At 39.1% G+C, this 19584-nt stretch overlaps 1 pseudogene; it reads left to right on the top strand.

Annotated features, from left to right (window-relative positions):
• The first annotated feature begins 382 nt into the window (after positions 1-382).
• Positions 383-9049, top strand: LOC117025574 (FYN-binding protein 2-like; annotated as a pseudogene).
• The last annotated feature ends 10535 nt before the right edge of the window (positions 9050-19584 follow it).

Genomic DNA, 19584 nt, shown 5'->3' with positions numbered 1-19584 from the left:
TGTCTCTCTATTTTGTCTGCCACCCTGTGTTTGTTTCTATGTAGGAATGCTATGCCTCCCGGTCTTAGTAGAGTATGCTTATATAGCAGATGTCCTGTGGGACCAAGTGGTGTAGTATCTATTGTCATCAGAGATGCATGCTCCAGGTGTGTCCCTTGTGTTTGTCGTGTGTTTCCTCCTGTTGTAATTGAGACTTGATTGCAGTTTGCACATAAATGGGAGCGATTGAGCCGCAGGCTGATTTGTTGTGAGGACTGGCTATGACTACAGTGGAGGAGCTGATGTGCATACACAGACCCTACAGAATACGTTTGCGTTAGTGGGACTCTGGTGCCTGCCCTGTCTGCCCTTTGGGTGTGTCATCCTTCGAGGAGGTTGCGTGATGGTCCACCCCAATCTGAAGCTGGCCAATGGGCCTGCTAGCCCAGTGCCTCCTGAAAAGGGAATCCACTGCAGGCCAAGTTCAGCCACAGTGACCTGCCCAGGGCCACCTAGAATGAGCCACAAAGGAAGCCACAGATGGCCATCACCTGCACTGGGCTTGGAGGTGTGTTGAGAGGCTGAGCTGCAAACCATTGTTGTCTGTTGCTAGTGCCAGGTTTAATGCTATTCAGCAAGACATATAGGACGCACTGTAGCCATATACTGCTTTGGGTTTTGTAAACTTTTGAGGATTTTTAGGAATGTCCACAGAATGCCAAAAAAGCCACTGGAAGTGGCTTGTCTATGCCTAAAAGTGGATGGGATATGGTCTCGGGGAATCACTAGGGCAGGACAGACGAAAGGTGATAACAAGTTTGATGAACACTTAGATTGTCATCTATGTGCATCTGCACACAGGAGGGGAGGGCTTAACAAAGAAACAGTGGCTTCTGCCAGCTCCTCCTTCAGGGAGAAAGCTGCCTCTCCAGCCCTCATCATGCAGCTAGACAACTCAGTTCCTCTCCGTATGTAGCTGGCACCTTTCCAGCAACTGTCCCAGTGCTGGAGCTCAGAGCAAGTGAGTCTGTCAATGTGTGGGCCATGTATGAGGAGCACCTGGGAGTGCAGCTGCCCTCCATCTCACTCAGCCATAATCAAACTCACTCTGCTGGGTTTCACAGCCAGAATTTATGGGGACTTCTCTCCCCAGCACTGAAACCCTGGGCTGGGGAAGGGCTGGGACCCCTCATTCCTCAAGAGAAGACATCTGCAGCTAAGATATCCCTTTAATTTTTAATGGTCATATGTGAGTGTGGGACCAGCACATTCTGCGTCTTTGCCCCTCCTACCAGTCTCGAGGTGGCTTCTTCTCTATGTCTGTATTTGTAAGGCTTCGGTTCAGCTAGACTTCAGGAGATTCTCAATAATCGTTTTTCAATGGTTTAGTTGTAGTTGATGTGGTCGCGAGAGGAAGTTAGCACAGCTTTTACCTACTCCATCATCTTGACCAGAAATTCTCTAGATTATTTATTTTCTACATATTTATTTTCCTTAGCTGCATAGTAACATAAGTACATCATATATTAAGAAAGGAAACGGGACAAAAACAATAAATATAATTAATCCTACTGTGTGTTTTGCCTGTAGATATGATGTGGGACATCTTCATGGAAATACACAGATTAGGGCCTTGAGTAGGTTTGACATTTGGTGCGCTGTGCCAAGACACATTCAAGGAAACACACACACACACACACACACACACACACACACAAAAGAGAGCAGTTAACAAGCTAATTACAAAATTTAGATGCTGGTATTTTTCTTACTGTGTACCTGTCATTTGCCCTTAAAAAAAGATCTCTGTAACATTTTATGGTCTTTTGGAGAAGTAAATTTAAAACAAAAAATCTTCACAAAAGATATGTCAATTTGAGCACTGCATTTCATATTTTATCCTGAAATGTTTATGAATTTTCTGCTCCATTAAATCTTCACCCCTATACCCTTAGAAGGCCCCTTAAGGTTATTAATTTTAGTGCCTGTTGGTTGATATTTATATCTTTCAGCAACAAATGCTTTTATTCTAAAATTACTTAGGAAGAGGTTAACCTAGTTCAGAAAATATACACATATTTTCCCCTGATAAAATACCGAAAAATGAAAATAAATAGATGGATTTATGGGTGTATATCAGAACATCACTAAAGTTTAGTTGATTCTGCTTACAAAGCCACCTCAATAATCAGTAGAGATCATTGCCAAATCCATTAGACAATCATGATTGAGAGTAAAGACAATCAGATTCATCCTTCCAGCTATATTGCATACTAGCTCAGTTGTGTAAGCTAGGCAGTCATGGTTTCAGATACTGAACTCTCTCTGTCGTTCTCTATCTCATGCTTTCTCTTTTATATACAAATATTTTATAGAAAATAGATTTATGTCACCCACGTTTGACACTAGAATTTCAATATGAAAGTGAAACAATCTTTCTCTCTCTCTTAGACTCAGGTCAAGATGAAAGAGAGGATAAGGAGGTACTTCTGAGGCTCAAGTGTCCTCAGTAAGTTTTCCTTGGTTTTAATATGTGGTAATGCCATTTTCCACAAAAGCTCTCATCTCTTCTCTACAATATAACAATACAGTTTAATGTAGTTTAATACATTCTAAGTCTTAAAAAAAAAAATTCTACCATCTGTCTCCTGCTGCCCTTTTTTTTTTTTCCCTTCTGCCTTTTGGTACAGGCAAAAAACAGCAATAAAGTTAGTGGAGATAGAAAGTTCTACCTTGACAAAGTGTGCACGATTTTATATTGAAAAGTTGAATATTTAGATTCTGTATCTAAATCATCTGCATTTAGGTTAATGGACACTTCACTTCTTCCCATAGAACAATGACTGGGTACATTATGTTACATAATGAACATTTACAAATACACTCATTAATTTATTTCAAAAACTGCTTTAACTGCTAATGATATGCTTGGCATTAGTAAACCATTAAACAAATGTATGGGTTTGTCTTTTGAAGCTACAAATCTAGAGTTAGTAAAATAAAAATTAGTTCAAAACAGAATATTACCATGGCTTGTTATAAGTTTTACGAAAGAAACAAGGAGCAATGTGAAATAACGACAGATGGCATTAGTGATGGTGTGAGATCTTTTTAGCCACTGTGTGATTTGCCCATCAATGGTGTGTTTTGTAGGTATAATCTTATTTTTTGAGAATATCATTGTTTCCATTATGTCTGAAAAGTGCAGAAGTTGCATAAGTGTTGAAAATACTAGTTAAAAAAAGTGCGCTACAATGAAACTATAAGTGGTAGTAATAAAAATAAATATGTACAGAAAAGTGCAAATTTGGCACATGTGTATGGGATGACTCTGTTGAAAATAGTATTGATTATGAGGAACAAGTAGTAAAGTATGCATCATGTGAACAATACTAAGCTTAAGCAAGAGGCAGTAACCAGGAAAGTAGTCCGCTGGTCTCCCTATCTGCTCTATTTTTCCAGAGTTTTAACAAGCTTCCCACAATCCTATATATGTTTCTGATTTACAAAATGTATTGCTTATTTATTCCCACTAAACTGTAAGTTCCACAACATCAGTTTGCTGTTGTTGTTTTGTTTTGTTTTTGCTGATGAATCTCAACCACAGTGAATAGTACTTTTCATATAACAGGGGCTCAATACATATTTGCTAAATCAAGGAATATGTAAGTAAATGAGTGCACAAATGAAAGAATAAAGATCTGATAATTTAAAAATAAATAATATTGGATGATTTCTTAAAAAAATAACCTGCATATGTGTTTTTTAAAGCACTCTTAAGGTAGTAGGCCCATTCCTTATTATTTCTTTCTTCTATAGAAGTCTGGTAAATGTCTATAAAAAAGTAATTTTGATTACTTATGTATTTCATTAAAATGTAAGAACATAATGTGAAAAAGCCACTGGGAGACTAATTTATAACAGCAAATGTAGGGATTTTTAGAATATTCTCAGATGATGGTTAACAGTTATCCATCAAATTCAACAGATATTTATTGAGCATCCACTCTCTATGAAGAAGATATCTCTGAAAAAGAAAGACAATATTACTTACTTCCTGGAAATACATGTAAACAAATAAAGAACTGAATCATTTCAGAGAGTGCTAAATGCAATGAAAACTTCAGATGGGGAAAGAATGAGAATCTTGCTTTTGGTTAAGTTATTTAGGGAGAGTCTCCATCAGAGGTGACTTTTGAATTGAGATTGCATGTAGTAAAAAGGTTGCAGATGCTATGAGAAGATTGGAGAGAACAGTTTTCCAGGCAGAGAGAACAAGTATGAAAGATTAGAGATGATCAAAATGAGCATGTTTGTGGAATGGAATAAAGTCCAGTATGGCTAGAAATCATTGAAAAGAGGAGTATGGTGTGAGTGGAAGTCAGTGAGGTCTCAGGGACTAAATCATGGAGAGCCTTGTTGACCATGGAGAGAGTTTGTCCTTTGTTTCTTGTTCACTTATACTTTCCTGGTAGGTTTCATGATGAAAGTAACACAATTTTATTTACTTTATACTTTAAAAGGTATCTCAGGTTTGTATAGAAAAAGGCCTGCACTGGTGGGGGAAAAATATATTTATTGCATGTAGGTTGTTGTTTTTTCCTACTATATTTCTCATTGAGAAATTGTGAAAAAGATAGTATGTTGAATTACCATTATAGTTCTACATATCTAGCTAGGCTTTCATACTTTAAAGATCACAATTTTGCAATTTTATTCATGTGGAAAGCAAATACAAAATTTTATCATTAATTTTTGTCTAAAAGATATCCACTTGTTTAGAACTAACCTAAATATTCCTGGATGTGGGGAAAAAATAATTAATGACAGTTATTCCAGTCCAAGGATACTACTTTCCATAGTAGTAACCCTAACTCTTGGTTAACTTTGGTCCTTTTTAGTGAAATTGCATGTTAACACTAGCAGATTGCAATGGGTAAAAATCATCGATATTTCACTTGTTACTCCTCCTAAAAAACTAAAACCTGATGAGCTAAAAGGGAATTTAAAATCTAAACCACGGTGTTATATTAAATTCAGTTTTGGTGTTTAGTAGATATTTTTTGTATCCTACAACAACAGATGTGACAAAAAGAATTGATCTTGTTGACACTTGTATGAATAGAAATCAATATTAATAATATCATTTATCATTGCACATTATGGCAAGGAAATTTTTACCATTCCTAAAGTCAGGTTAAGCTTGTTTTCCATTGTAACGTCACAGCCTACTTCTGATGGAAAAAAAAGTTTTTATCAGCAATTGGCTAGTCATTTTTTTTTTAATTGAAGTTTATTCGGGTGACAATTGTTGGTAAAGTTACATAGATTTCAGGTGAACAATTCTGTAATACATCATCTATATCTCACATTGTGGGTTTAACACCCAGAGTCAGTTCTCCATCTATCACCATATATTTGACCCCATTTACCTTCTTCTACAACCGCCCTCCCCCCTTACCCTCTGATAACCCCTAAACTATTGTCTATGTCTATGAGTTTTTGTTTCTTCATTTGTTTGTCTTGTTCTTTTGTTGTTTTCAGTTTTATATCCCACATATCAGGGAAATCATATGGTTCTCAACCTTTTCTAGTATTCATTGTGTATATGTCACGACTTCTTTATCCATTCATCTATCAAAGGACACCTTGGTTGTTTCCATGTCTTGGCCACAGTAAATAAAGCTTCAATGAACATTGGAGCACATATGTCTTTATGGATGAATGTTTTCAGATTTTTGGGGTTGGTCCCCAGGAGAGGGATTGCTGGGTCATATGGTAATTCTATTCTTAATTTTTTGAGGAACCTCCACACTGCCTTCCATAGCGGCTGCACCAATAGTCATTTTTCTTAGTGAGACATCACAGGCAGTAGACAGCATCAACAAATAGATACAGAAAACTTCCTTCATTAATTATACTGAGAGCTGGAATTGGGATCCCTAAGCTTCCAGCGGCAGATTCACAAAGAAGGTAATACAATTTGTGATTCAAACACAAATAAAGTGTAATATATTGTTAATGTTTTTCATCACCTCTTTAAGTGCAGGATCAACTCTAAGTCTACATAATGATGAATGTTATCCTGTAAAATGTTGGGGTATTTAATCTGGATTTACTGTTGACATTGCATTTGAGCTTTATAAAAAGTTTCATGACAATCACCTGTGCATTATGGGTAACTTTAGCTAGTATTTACACACACACACACACACAAACACACACAAAATAAGAAGACTGAAACGGTACTCTAGACAGCTTTTCTCCCACATTTTGATTAACTGGATGTTCAAAATTTCAAGAGAAATTTACAGGGAAACACTAAGTTTGTATTTTTAAAATATATTCCTGGGAAGCTTATTTAAATAAAATTTTCTACTACCACCATTATATTATTAAATAGAACACATTTTCAGAATATAAAATTGAATAAATAAGATTATATGTAAAATTTGCTGCACCTTTTGTACGCAGCATGAGATATACAAATCTAGTTGACCTAATAACTATTAAACCAATATTAATTTAGTTATTTATGCATACAACTATTGTCCCTCATATTTTATTTTGTAGAGTCTGTAGTTTTAAAATGCATTCTAACAACAACGCAGACCCTTGGCTCCAGGATCTAGCCCTAAGAACCTGGGTTTGTATCCCAGATTCTGCATCAGAGGAAAGCCATGGATGGGGAAAGATTAAGAAACTTGAAGGAACACCTAGCTAAATTTCAAAAGTTTGATGCATCATCTCTTCCAGGACCTATTAAATTCCCAGCAGGTGTTCTCAAAAGGGTGACTTTAGAAGCACACAATCAACAAGGATTTGCGCCAGTGCAAAATGCTTCTCTCATCAAACCACAATCAGCTCTCACCATATTGTCCCAGTGATGAACACGGGTCTCTTAAATTCCAGAAAATGAAGTTGGCCCAGAGGAGTGAGATTCAGAAATATTCTAATTCCCCAGGACCTCTGGGAATGTCTAGTATTTCCACAGTAAATTCACAAAATCTCTGCTTTTAGACGTGGATCAGTCAAACGCTGAGATGACCAATAAGAAGAAACTAGTAGTGACCAGTAGCTTCAGAGACAAGCTCTGGAACTGGGGGAAGGTTTCATCTCAGAAGAGCAATATGTCATCAGCCTTTCTCCTTACCTTGCACCTAGAAGAGTAGAGAAACATGAGGCTTACTCTAAAGGAGCCCAGGAAAAAGCTGGAAAAAAAAGGAGTCCACACTCTTCCTTCCCAGAGGCACTTGATAGTCCAAAGAAAATCAGGTGAGGCCTCTGAAGATCCCACTCTTTTACTTCTTCAATGTGGAAGAGCCTAGAATGCTCTAGTCCTAAGAGGAGCCCAGCAGCAAGTACCTACCAGCCTATCTACGAGAGTGAGCTCACCAACCATACCCCAGCAAAACTGCTGGATGTCAAGCATCACCAACTTCCCAAAAAGAAGCCAGGCCTTCCATGGATCCTCCTGGGTCCCTGGGTCCTCCTACCAAAAACCCGCCAGAGTCCCCAGCTGTGAACCTCCAGGCTGTCCAGAGGCAGATCGCTGTTTCTAAGACCTGTAGGGAAGGTGAAGAAATGCACAGGGCCCCGCACACAGCCAGCCAACCAGCCAGCTCCAGTGACTGTATTTCCCAGTCACCTCCGTCTCCGCATCAGATCTCAGCAGCTGTGGAAGAAGGTCGCCTGCCTTCAGAGAGTGCTGAATTTGAAAAACCACATACACATGAGGCAAAAATTTCATATCTGAGACACTCTGGCAACTCCATTAACCTGTGCACTGCAAAAGAAATTGTTCATTCAACTTAGGAAGTTGGAATTGAAGAACTCCAAAAGCCTTGGGAGAGCTTTCTCCGTCAAGAACTTAGCCCTCAACATGAAGATGAAGATAATGGAATGAAGGAAAAAGAGCTATGTGAATGAGAACCTCAAAAAACAGAAAAGGATCTGCATTCAAACCATCTTCTCAAGGTAGGTGCCTATGAAAGGACACCTGGAAAAATCCAAATGATGAAAGTGCATGGAGGTAAGGGGAGCAAGCTGCCTGGGAAGCAGGGCTCTGTATTGATGTCGGTCAGACAAAGGCCTGCTCTAAGGACCCAAAGCTGGCCAGGCACTTCCATGGCCAATGTGAGTATGTGGAAGCCTTGGAGGTGATCAAAGAAAAACCAGGTGTACGGGCCTTCAGCCAAGTTCCAATCCCAGAGGAGACGTATAATGATGTTGAGTACACTGGGAGAGAGGAATCAAAGTCAGACGTCTCTAACTCATTTGTCTCCGGTAATGAAGAAAATAGTGAAGAAATGGATGAAGATGTCTGTACAACAAAGAACAACTCTCCAAAGAGAGATTTAGATGGAAAAGAAGCACTTAAAAGACTGCAGAGAGGCCGGCCTGGTGACTCAGGAGGTTGGAGCTCTGTGCTCCTAACGCCAAGGGTTGCCAGTTCATTTCCCACATGGGCCAATAGCCTCTTAACCACAAGCTCTGGAACTGGGAGAAGGTTTCATCTCAGAAGAGCGAGCTGTCACCAGCCTTTCTCCTTACCTTCCATCTGGAAGAGTAGAAAAGCATGGGGCTTATTCTAAAGGACTCCTTGACTCCCACAAGTGATGGTGGACTGCGCCCCCTGCAACTAACGATGGCAACTGGACTTGGAGCTGAACTGCGCCCTCCACAACTAAGATTGAAAGGACAACTTGACTTTGAAAAAGTCCTAGAGGTACACACTGTTCCCCAATAAAGTCCTGTTCCTCTTTCCCAATAAAATATTTTAAAATAAATAAATATATATTTTAAAATAAATAAATAATAAAATATTATAAAATAAATAAATAAATAAATATAGTGCTCAATAGCTACATGTGGCTAGTGGCTACTGTATTAAAAAAAAAAAAAAAGACTGCAGAGATTCTTCAAGAAAGAAAAGGATAGATTTAAGATGAAGAAAACAAAGTCTAAAACAAATGTTTTAAGTTCGTTTTTCATTTCGCTGCCTGATTTAAAACTTAGGTCTCAGGAAGTTATTATCCATGATGATGTGAACATAAATGAAAAAGAATGAAAAAAATATCTCCTAGTGAGTCACAACAAAAGAAAGACAAGAGGGAGATCTTGAAAAGAACACTGGAATAGCTTCTACAACTTGGCACCAGTGGGACTGTGGGATGTCATCTTTTCTGAACCTTAATTTCTTACCCTGTGATACGGCAATAACAATCCTCTTCCTGCCAAATTCATTAAGCTCTCTAACTAGATCCCTAGAAAAGCTAAAATAAGTTGACAAATACTAAAAGAGTTGACCATAATGTTCACATAGCTAGCATGAATATAAATTGGTATGATCTTTCTGAAAGAATAATTTGGCAATATGTATCTAAAATGCCCAGACACTCTCCTTAACACAGCAATTTCATTTCAAGCAACTAGCTCTAGTAAAGAAAATAAAGGAACCATAAAGAAAAAAGAAATGCACAGAAATGTCTATCTCAGGGTTATTTATAAAAATGAGATGTTTAAAACCACCCAAATGTCCAACAATTTGTCAAGTATGTTATAGTATAGTCCTCAACATAACCAGTGAAACATATGCTAAATATATACTAAAGAGTTTCCAGTGACATAGAGAACTGCTTGCACTCTGACAAATAAAAAATAGAAGAATGCAAAATTGTTTATATAGTATGATCTCAATTCAGTTTCAAAAAGGAGTTGGAAGATGTTTAGAAGGAAAATCAGATGCCTTTGAGAGGTCAGATTTTGCTTATTTTATCTCTTTGCCACTTCTGCTTCCAATTTTTTAAACACTCAGAATGTATTGCTTTATAATCAGTATAGAAAATAAACATTTAAATTAGGCAAAAAAATAAATAAAATGAATTTCTACTATGCTCTTTCTAAATATGCTCTTATATTTATTGCAGCTGTTTTTTGACTAACCTCTATTTCCTCTATTTGATTAGTTTGACAGCACTTTGCTATGCTATTCTTTTCATTTAAACTTATTCATCTCTTTATTATATTCAGTCTATTTAGCATTGAACTTTAATTTTGTCCTCATTGACTATTTTTTTCTGTTTTTAAATTACACCAGTATTTCTATTAAAGTTTATTAGAACTCATATACTGTTTCATCCATTTTTATCTTTCTTAAATTAGAAAAAAATTCTTATGAAATAAAATTCTGCCACATCACCCATTCAGCAAATTCCATGATCACATAAATCAATGATCTGATCAAAAGTACATGTACTTGTTACAAGTGTTTTGGGGTTTGTTTCCTTCCAACAGATTAAATTTATATTTTGCAGTATATAAGGTTGCTTTTAGTGGAAATCCTGTTTATTTTCAAAGAGATAAATTTATAAATCACTCAGAGATATGTATGGTTGCAGTAATCAAATTTATAAGTTGTGTGTGTGTGTGTGTGTGTGTGTGTGTGTGTGTGTGTGTCTGTGCGTTTTAAGTTATCTGTTGACTTTGTATTTGGGATTGGTATGATTATGTGACAGTCATGTTTAACCAAATACTGAGAAAAATGATTTAAAAATGTATATGTATATTTTGTTTTTATTTCTTTCCCTCATTTTGCTATTGACTTATAAACATAGACTAGTACTGGGATGTACCACCTAGTACTAGTATTAAAACTGCCCCTTTCAGCAAAGATGTTGATGTTATCTTCTCCTATACAGTGTACATATCGCTAGAGAGAAAAGTAACGGGCACATCACAGTTTTATCTTCTTTGCTGTGAGTGGTTGTGTGTGTGTGTGTGTGTGTGTGTGCACGCGCACACACATGCATGCCTGCATGTGCACGGTGGTGTGGCAGGAGAGTGGACTAGAAAAAAATAGGAAAATACCGGAAGTCATTAATCTGATTATAGAAGTCCTTCTTAAACTCACTTCCTGCCATTCTGCTGTTATTGGTTGAATTCAAAGAAATTTTAGACTAGGCCAAAATTAAGTCAATTCGATGACCATTCTTTTCAGGCTGGCATATTCTTACAGGACGTCACTTTAATGTATTTTACCTTCTCCATCCTAATCTTCTCCATTGCCCCACTCCTCTCACAGGAAAAACAAAACAAAACAAATATTCATCAACCAGTGAGCACATGTACATAAAATACTGTACAATTAGCACATCAGTGCCTTGTCTCAAGGTGGCCTTCACACTATTAGAAGCAAACTAGCCACAGTTTTTGGCTCAAAGGAGCCTATGGTCAAAAATTATCCACATTCTGAAGATCAGCTCTTTCCAGAGATAATCCTTTTCCATCCAGACCTGGTAATCATCTTTCACGTCCACAGAAATTTTTGATTAAGAGATGGATGTGATACAGGAGAAAGAGATACTCTTTGAGCTCGTTATTATGCTCCTGTGGGCATAGACTCATCTAGTGAGTCTCCTGTGGAAATATTCTTACTCGTATATTATCTCATGTAATCCTCACAGCAATCACGTGAGGGAGGGAGAAAAACTGAGGAAACTGAAACGCTAACAGGTTGTCTTTTGCCAAAGGCTGCACACTAAAAAGGAGCAGATTCTTGATATAAATTCTGTGTGTTCTGACTTTAAAGCTGACATTCCCTTCTTCATGTCTGATAGCCCCTAAAGCAGATCTCCGCACAGCTGGCGATGTGAGTAGAGTACAATGAACTATTAAATCTGTTACTCTGCTCTCTAAGAATTTCTTGGTCTGATTATCCAACTTCAGTTCTTGTTAAAAACAAAACAAAAAAAATGAATGAGTAAGTTTTGTGCCCATTAGAATAAGAAATAGTGTTGCGACTGTACAACACAAGCAGTGGGAAAAGGCAAGGGAGGCGGCGAGGGCTAAGTTGTATTAAAAGAAATAAAAACAAAGACACAAGTTTGCAAGGAAACCACAGAGGACCAAGGGACTCGCAGCCACAAGAGACTGGAGCCCCGAATCGGGTCGTTGTGGGTATTTATTGATTCTTTACAATAGGCATTACGTGATTCTGGGCAGGGTCTGCAAACCTCTAACACCACTAACACAATTAGCATGTGACCAATACCCAATCATTTTGTCCCAAAGCAACCTGTGCATGTTGTTCCCGTATGACCAAGGTGCGGCAAGTACAACCCCTGGGGAGAAGGTCTCTCAAGGTAATTTTCCCATGAGCTAAGCAGAGAGCGAGATGGTTTCGCTCAATTAACGTTCCTTGCACAACAGGGTGCTGGACAATTGAAAAATGCGTCAGCAGCTTCCCAGAAAGCACTGGAGGAGGGGTATTCCTCTTAGTCTTAAGGCAAACTCATGGGGGTCCCCGGGGTCCCCTCTGGCTTAAGTCGTCCCTCCCTTGAGGAAACTTACTCGTCTTTGACTGCAGACACAGCATACTGGGACCAAGAGAAGAGACTTATAAACTCAACCCCAAAGGGAGACTATCCACAACCCTCTTTCCTAAGGAAAGGATGGAAGGGACAGACGGCTAGGCTGCTGTGTGACAACATCTCCCCGTTTTTGTTTTTGTAGTGTGAGAAACACAGACCGTGCCGTTTCCTTATTCAATGCCCTTCGGAGGGAGGCTTGTCCACATCCGAATACTAGACAAAGCAAACAAAATACAACAATCAGTGCTACAATAACACCAATAAATCCACCACCTAAATTTTTCATCCATTTAACAGGGTTTAAAGAAGAAAGTCCATCTGCAGCAGCTGAAAGAATATCTTCTCCAGGCAAAAGTTGAAGCTCAGCACTAGACATTTGATCAACTTCTTGTTGCAATTGAACAATATCAACAGGGAGATTAGGCATGTGCCCTAACAGATGAGCACGAACATCATTCCAAGGAGTGCGAGTTTGATTATAAGCAAAAGGGGTTACACAATAAGTGGTTATATTCCAATCACATTTAAGAGTAATCATAGTGCGCAAATTTTCTAACTGATCACCAAGAAAAACTACAGTTGTTTCTAAATCTACCAACCTAACATTAATTTCCTCATCTATCTTAACTTGTTGATTCCAAACTTTACTAGCATTTTCATGCCATTGTTGTACAAATTCAGTTGTTTGAACAGTTTGGTGCAAAGCGACACCAGAAACAGCAGCAACGGTGGTTACAGCAATTATTCCCATTATAGCAGCAATTAACAATCCAATAAACCTTTTCGCTCGATGAACAATTTTATGAAGCAATTGGAGGACAATATGAACAGTAGGAGAACCCTCCCACACCCTGGAGGCTTGGACAGGAATCCACAGACCCCGTCTTTTTCTCAAAACCATAACACTTTCTTCTGAGGAATTATAAACAGAAGAATCTATACAGGTATACAAACGGCATTGAGAACATTCAACTAAATTAAGAGAATTGTCTATAGTAAAATTTCCAATTAAAAAAAAATAAGGTAATTTAAGGGAAGCTTGTAAATTAAGCTCTTGAGATTTTTCAAAATTAAAGGTGTATTGATTATTATTATTCTTGGTTAGATTTCCATTCCAAAGACCAATAAGTGCTAGGGCTAAAGCTACTTTCCACAAGGTCTTTTGAACTGGACCCCGAACAGGAGTAATCATTTTTAATTGAGGTGGGGCCAGAACTTTATCTATCCAATAAATGGACATATTATAAGGGGATTTAACTATTTTTGGAAATTTTCCTAATACCAATTTATCTTTAAGAGATTGGGGCTCAGAGCATCCTCCTGATGAGGAGGTGTGTATAGCAATTCCAAAAGGACCCCAATCAACAATTGTACATATAGAATTTTGAGCTAGCACTCTGTCAAAACTTCCTCTACATTCTTCCCAATGAATACGGGAACGATTGGCTGCCCACCTATCTTGAGGACAGGGAGAAATAGGAGGAGGATACAGATGGGTGCTTAACCCTTCAGTCTGAAATCCTTTTCCAGAAAGCATGAACAAAGCCTTATAGGAATCATTCCCTTCACCCTTAGGGGTGACCCATACTTGTTTAAGTAATGGGATACAGCAAGGAGCAGAACCAATGCAAAGAGGGGGATAAACAAATCCTAAAGCAGTTGGTCCTGTAAGATTAAATTCTCTACCTTCTTTATTAGGAAATTCTGGACCTCTTTGATCCTCTGGTCCTGGAAACCAGGAACTATCATTTACATAAACTAAAGGAGGATCATCATTCCAGGTTACAGGCGTCAGCAGTGGAGGATTGGGAACATAAGCCCAATATGTAAAATTTTCTGCTTTAACGCATAAAGGAAGGAAACTTACAGCCGTAAGAATGGCCATCATAGAGATGAGCATACTGGGGGCTATCTTCGGTATTTTCGAAGCGGAAAGATTTCTTTCTGCCTCACGGGATAGCTTTTTAATCTGTTTCCAAGTCGGCAATGGAGTGGATCTCCGAGGAGCTCGGAGAACCCAGACACGCGGAGCACTTGAGTGCGATGTCTCAGGCGATCGTCCTCACGCTGGGAGGCGGTGCCGCGGCGGGTACGGCTGGCGCGATGGGTATCTTGGCTGCGGGACCACCACAGGGGCTGGAGGGTCTGGAGCCTGATGACCAGGGCCCGCGAAGCGATTCATCCACCGGTAAGGGTCGCTCGGCGCCACGTATCGGTAGGTCGCGTACACCTGGGTCGTTGGCGGAGAGCCCATCAGGCGACTGATGGTCACATTCGGCGGAGGAGTGGCGTCCAGGTCTCTTGCCAGCGTGTTGACTGACATGGTCGGTGGAGGGCCAGACTCCATGATAAGGTTTAATGCACCGACTGGGTACCCACAGAGGGCGTTCTTTTGTTCTTGGAGAAATACAAGCATATCCTCGTCCCCATGTTAACAGAGTCCCTAATTGCCATCTGGATATCTTTCCACCAAATAGGTACATCCTCCAAAGACTTAGGGCCATGGAGGTTATTAAAATGTCTTTCTGTAGCTTTGTGTCCAAGGTGTGGCTCGATATTATTACTAGAGCCAGAAAAATTTTTAAAAATTAGAGTAAACATGGCTTTTGCTAATTGCACCTGCGTAGGATCTTTGTCTCCCCCTTTTTGTTTTTGAAGTTGTTTCTTTAAAGTGCAATTAGCGCGTTCCACAATGGCTTGGCCTTTAGTGTTGTAAGGAATTCCAGTGGTGTGATTTATATTCCACTGTTTACAAAACTTAGTAAATTTATTACTAGTATAAGCAGGGCCATTATCTGTTTTAATGGCTCTAGGGAGTCCCATAACTGAAAAACAAATTAACAAATGTCTGCAGGCGTGTCCTGCAGTTTCACCAGTCTGAGCAGTAGCTGTGATGTATCCAGAGGATGTATCAATAGAAACATGTATGAATGACAATTTTCCAAAAGAAGAAACATGAGTCACATCCATCTGTCAAATATCATTAGGTGTTAAGCCTCGGGGATTAACCCCTTCTGGGCATTCTTGAAGAGCATTAAGAATCCATCTGTCAAATATCATTAGGTATTAAGCCTCGGGGATTAACCCCTTCTGGGCATTCTTGAGGAGCATTAAGAATCTGGCAGGTCGGGCAGGTTTGAACAATATGTTTAGTTTGTTTACAGGTAATTGGGAACCGAGACCGAAGACCTGCGGCATTAGTAGGAGTCAAAGAATGAAACTTAGTTGTTTCGGTAACTAACACTTTGGCAACAAGAGAGTCAGCTAGAGCATTGTCACGCGTCAAAGGTCCCGGAAGGGGAGTATGAGCGCGTATATGAGCAATAAAAAAAGGATGTTGTCTATTTCTAACTACTTGCTGAAGTTGGTCAAAGAGAAACTGAAGAGACGGACTAGAGTTATTTGACAGAAACACCGTCTCTATATTTTGTACAGCATGTACAACATAGGCAGAATCAGAAACAATATTTAATGGTTCATTGCATTCTTTTAAGGCAGTTAAAACTGTAACTAACTCTGCTCTTTGGGCTGAGGTACAATTAGTCTGAAGAACCTTTGGTCAACTTCACTAACAATAGCAGCCTTGCCATTACTGGAACCGTCAGTGAAGACTGTTTTTTCTTGAGAAATGGGGACAGAACTTATTTTCTTTGGCAAGATCCAACTTGTTTTTAATAAGAACTGAAATAACTTGTGTTTGGGATAATGGTTATCTATTATACCAAAATATCCACAAACTGCTATCTGTCAAACTTCGGAATGGGTATTTAAGTAATTGATTTGTTGTTTTTTAAAGGGAACTATTATTTTATCAGCTTCAATTCCATTTAAATGAAGAACTCGGGTCCGAGCTCTAGAAATAAGTTCTGAAATTAACTCTAAATATGTTGGCAAAGACTTGACAAAATTGTTAGGCAAAAACATACACTCCACCAGGTCATTTTGTTGAACAATAACTGCCGTTGGCGAATGAGGAGTGGGAAAGACTAAAATCTGTAATGGTTGGAATGGATCTATGCGTTGAATCTGAGCTTCTTGAATTTTCTTTTCTACTAATTCTAACTCCTGACAAGCTTGAGGTGTTAAAACATGAGGACTATCTAATTGAGGAGGTCCCCGCAAAAGACCAAATAAATTGTTTAATGCATATGTTGGGATTCCCAAAGTGGGAAGTAACCAATTAATATCTCCCAACAATTTCTGTAAATCATTTAAGGTAGAAATCTGGTCTCTCTTAATCTGAACTTTTTGAGGTTTAATTGTCTGTCTATCTAAAATTGCTCCTAGATATTTTAGAGGAGTTGTAGTTTGAATTTTATCAGGAGCAATACAAAGTCCTGTTTCCTCAAGTTGTTCTTGTAACAACTCAAAGCATTCTGTTAAAATTTCTGCGGAAGGAGCAGCACAAAGAATGTCATCCATAAATGAATGATATAACAGGCAGGAAACCTCTTCCTGACCGGAGCTATAGCTCTGGCTACATAAAATTGACAAATGGTAGGGCTGTTCAACATTCCCTGAGGGAGTACTTTCCACTGATATCTCTTGATTGGTTCTTTATTATTTAAAGATGGTATCGAAAATGTAAATTTTGGGCAATCCTCAGGATGTAATGGTATGGAGTAAAAACAATCTTGTAAATCTATGACTATTAATGGCCAATTTTTTGGAATCATCGATGGCTGAGGAAGGCCAGGTTGAAGCGGTCCCATAGGTTCAATTAAGGAGTTGACTACTCTCAAATCTGTGAGCATTCTCCATTTTCCTGATCTTTTTTTTATAACAAATACCGGGGAGTTCCACGGACTTGTGGAAGGCTCTATATGGTCTTGTTCTAATTGGATTAGTACCAATTCTATTAATGCCTCCAATTTTTCCTTAGAGAGGGGCCACTGCCCAATCCAATGAGGCTTGCTATCTTTCCGTCTGAGAGCTAAAGGAGTTGTTATTTTAGAAACAGTGGCCCCTAACAAAAAGGCTGTTCATTTTGTGACTGGAATCCAATTCCTTCTCTGTCTGCCTGAGATGTTGGCTGGATAGGTTCAGTAATACCTTGATTAAATTTTTCTAAACCTTGTCCTTCCTGGTATCCCATTTGTCTCATTATTTTTTGACTTTGTGGGCTGTATTGCCCTGGGGGAATCACAATCTCAGCTCTCCATTGGGAAAGCAAATCTCTTTTTTGCCAGGAAGGTACCTGCAGAACCAGTGCTCCCAAATCCCCCTGTTCTCTTTTGAGTCCCTCGTAAGTTAGGTGGGACGTAAGGAATTAGAAGAAGCTGGGCAACTCTTTCTCCCTTTTTTGCTGACCAAGGAACTGAGGAGGACATAACAATTTGAATTTCCCCTTTAAAATCTGGGTCTATGATTCCAGTGTGGACTGTAACTCCTTTTGATGTTAAGCATGAACGGCCAAGGAGGAGTCCAACTGTATTTTTTGGAATTGGTCCTTTTATGCCTGTAGGCACTTTAAGAGGTGTTTCTCCTGGAAGTAATAAAATGTCTTAGGCAGTGCAAATATCAACTGCAGCACTCTCTGTAATGGTAGAAGTTAATTGCTCAATTGATAGCTCTGAGGGGGTGGCACCGCTTGGTAGTTCTGTGGTGCTGCAGGGTTGGCAAACATCCCCAGTTGAGGGACTGGCTGACCCACAAATGCCCCTGTTGTTGTCTGGGCCTGGGGCTGGCCCTGCTTCCCGTTTCCCTGAAGCAGAGTGCCATCTTTATGATATTTAGACCTGCAGGCTGAAGCCCAATGATTCCCTTTCTGACAGCAGGGACATATCCCAGGCTGTCTGTTGCTTTGAGAAGGCATAGGTTGCTGAGGCTGAGAATTATTTTTATTTTTATTCTTGACCCTATAGTTCTTCTTAGTATGTCCTGTCTTTCCACAATTATGACAAGTGCCAGAAAATTTGTCTTTCTTTTGGAAGGCACCTGTGATTGTATTGGCTAATAATGCTGCCTTATGATCTTTAGTCCCTACTTCTTGGCACAGGAGTAAATATCACATCGCATCTGTCTTTCCTTTTTGTGCCCCTATGGCTCTCTGACAATCCTCGTTAGCATTCTCATAGGCCATAATTTGGAGAATAACATCAGCAGCTATAGGATTAGTGATTTGTTTTTTAATAGCTTTCTGGAGGCAAGCCAGGAAATCAGAATAAGGTTCTTGAGGTCCTTGAAGGATCTTTTGAAAAGAGAAATAAGTTTTTCCTTCAACTTCTATCTTTTCCCATGTAGCAAGGCAAATTTGCTTAAGTTGTTCTAGAGCAATTTCTTGCATGTCTAACTGATTATGAGTTGACTCCCAAAGGCCTTTGCCTACAAGCTGATCAGCAGTGATATTAATATTGAGAGCTTGGTTCTGTTTTTCTTTATTTTCAGCTCCTTCAATCCACCATGTTTTAAATTGTAAAAATTGAGCTGGAGTAAGGCAAGTCTGAACTAAGGCCTGCCATTCGGCTGGAACCATTCTATTACCTTCAGCAATGCCTTTAACAAGGCCAACAGTATAGGGAGAAGTAGTCCCAAACTGTAAAACTGCTTGTTTTAGTTCTTTAAGTATTTTAAAGGGAAAAGGCTCATACACTGCCTCATGAACTCCATCTGGATGATCTTGACCAGGAGCTTTGATCTGTCTGAATATAACTGGGCAATTAAGAGCGTCTACATCTCCGGCCATTTTCGCCTGATGAATACCTTGTTCTAATGCTGACAACTTGAAGCTGAATTGTTTAGCCATTATGGTTGGAGGTTTCTGAATAAATGGATTGTTTTGAGCAAAAGGATTACTGGCAGTACAGCAAATCTTGGGTGGCTGCCATATCTGATTAGAACAAGGAGGAGGTGAAGGTAGCCAGGAAAAAGGAGGGCATTCCTCCTGCAAACATTCCTCGAGATCAGGATATAAATTTCGAGGAATTATGGTGGAATTAGATTCTGACCCCTCATCTTCTAATTCTGTCTTACTTCTCTTGGGAAAATCTTTATTATCTTCTCCATCTTCCCTCTCCTCTTCTGAATCCGTCTGTAATGGTTCTAAAACTGACCGGACCAGTTCAAATGTCTCCCAGATTGAGCCAGGAAACGGAGTTCCGTTGGCATGGAGATCACGAAGGTTCTGACCTACTGCTTCCCATTTATCTAAGTCTGAGGTCCCCAGGCTAGGAAACCAAGAGCAGTGAACCTCAATTACTTTGAGAAGTTCTTCTAACTTCTTTTCTGAGGTCTT

This window comes from Rhinolophus ferrumequinum, chromosome 8 (assembly GCF_004115265.2).
Source record: "Rhinolophus ferrumequinum isolate MPI-CBG mRhiFer1 chromosome 8, mRhiFer1_v1.p, whole genome shotgun sequence".
Lineage (NCBI taxonomy): Eukaryota > Metazoa > Chordata > Mammalia > Chiroptera > Rhinolophidae > Rhinolophus > Rhinolophus ferrumequinum.
This window is presented reverse-complemented; position numbering and strand designations above follow the sequence as displayed.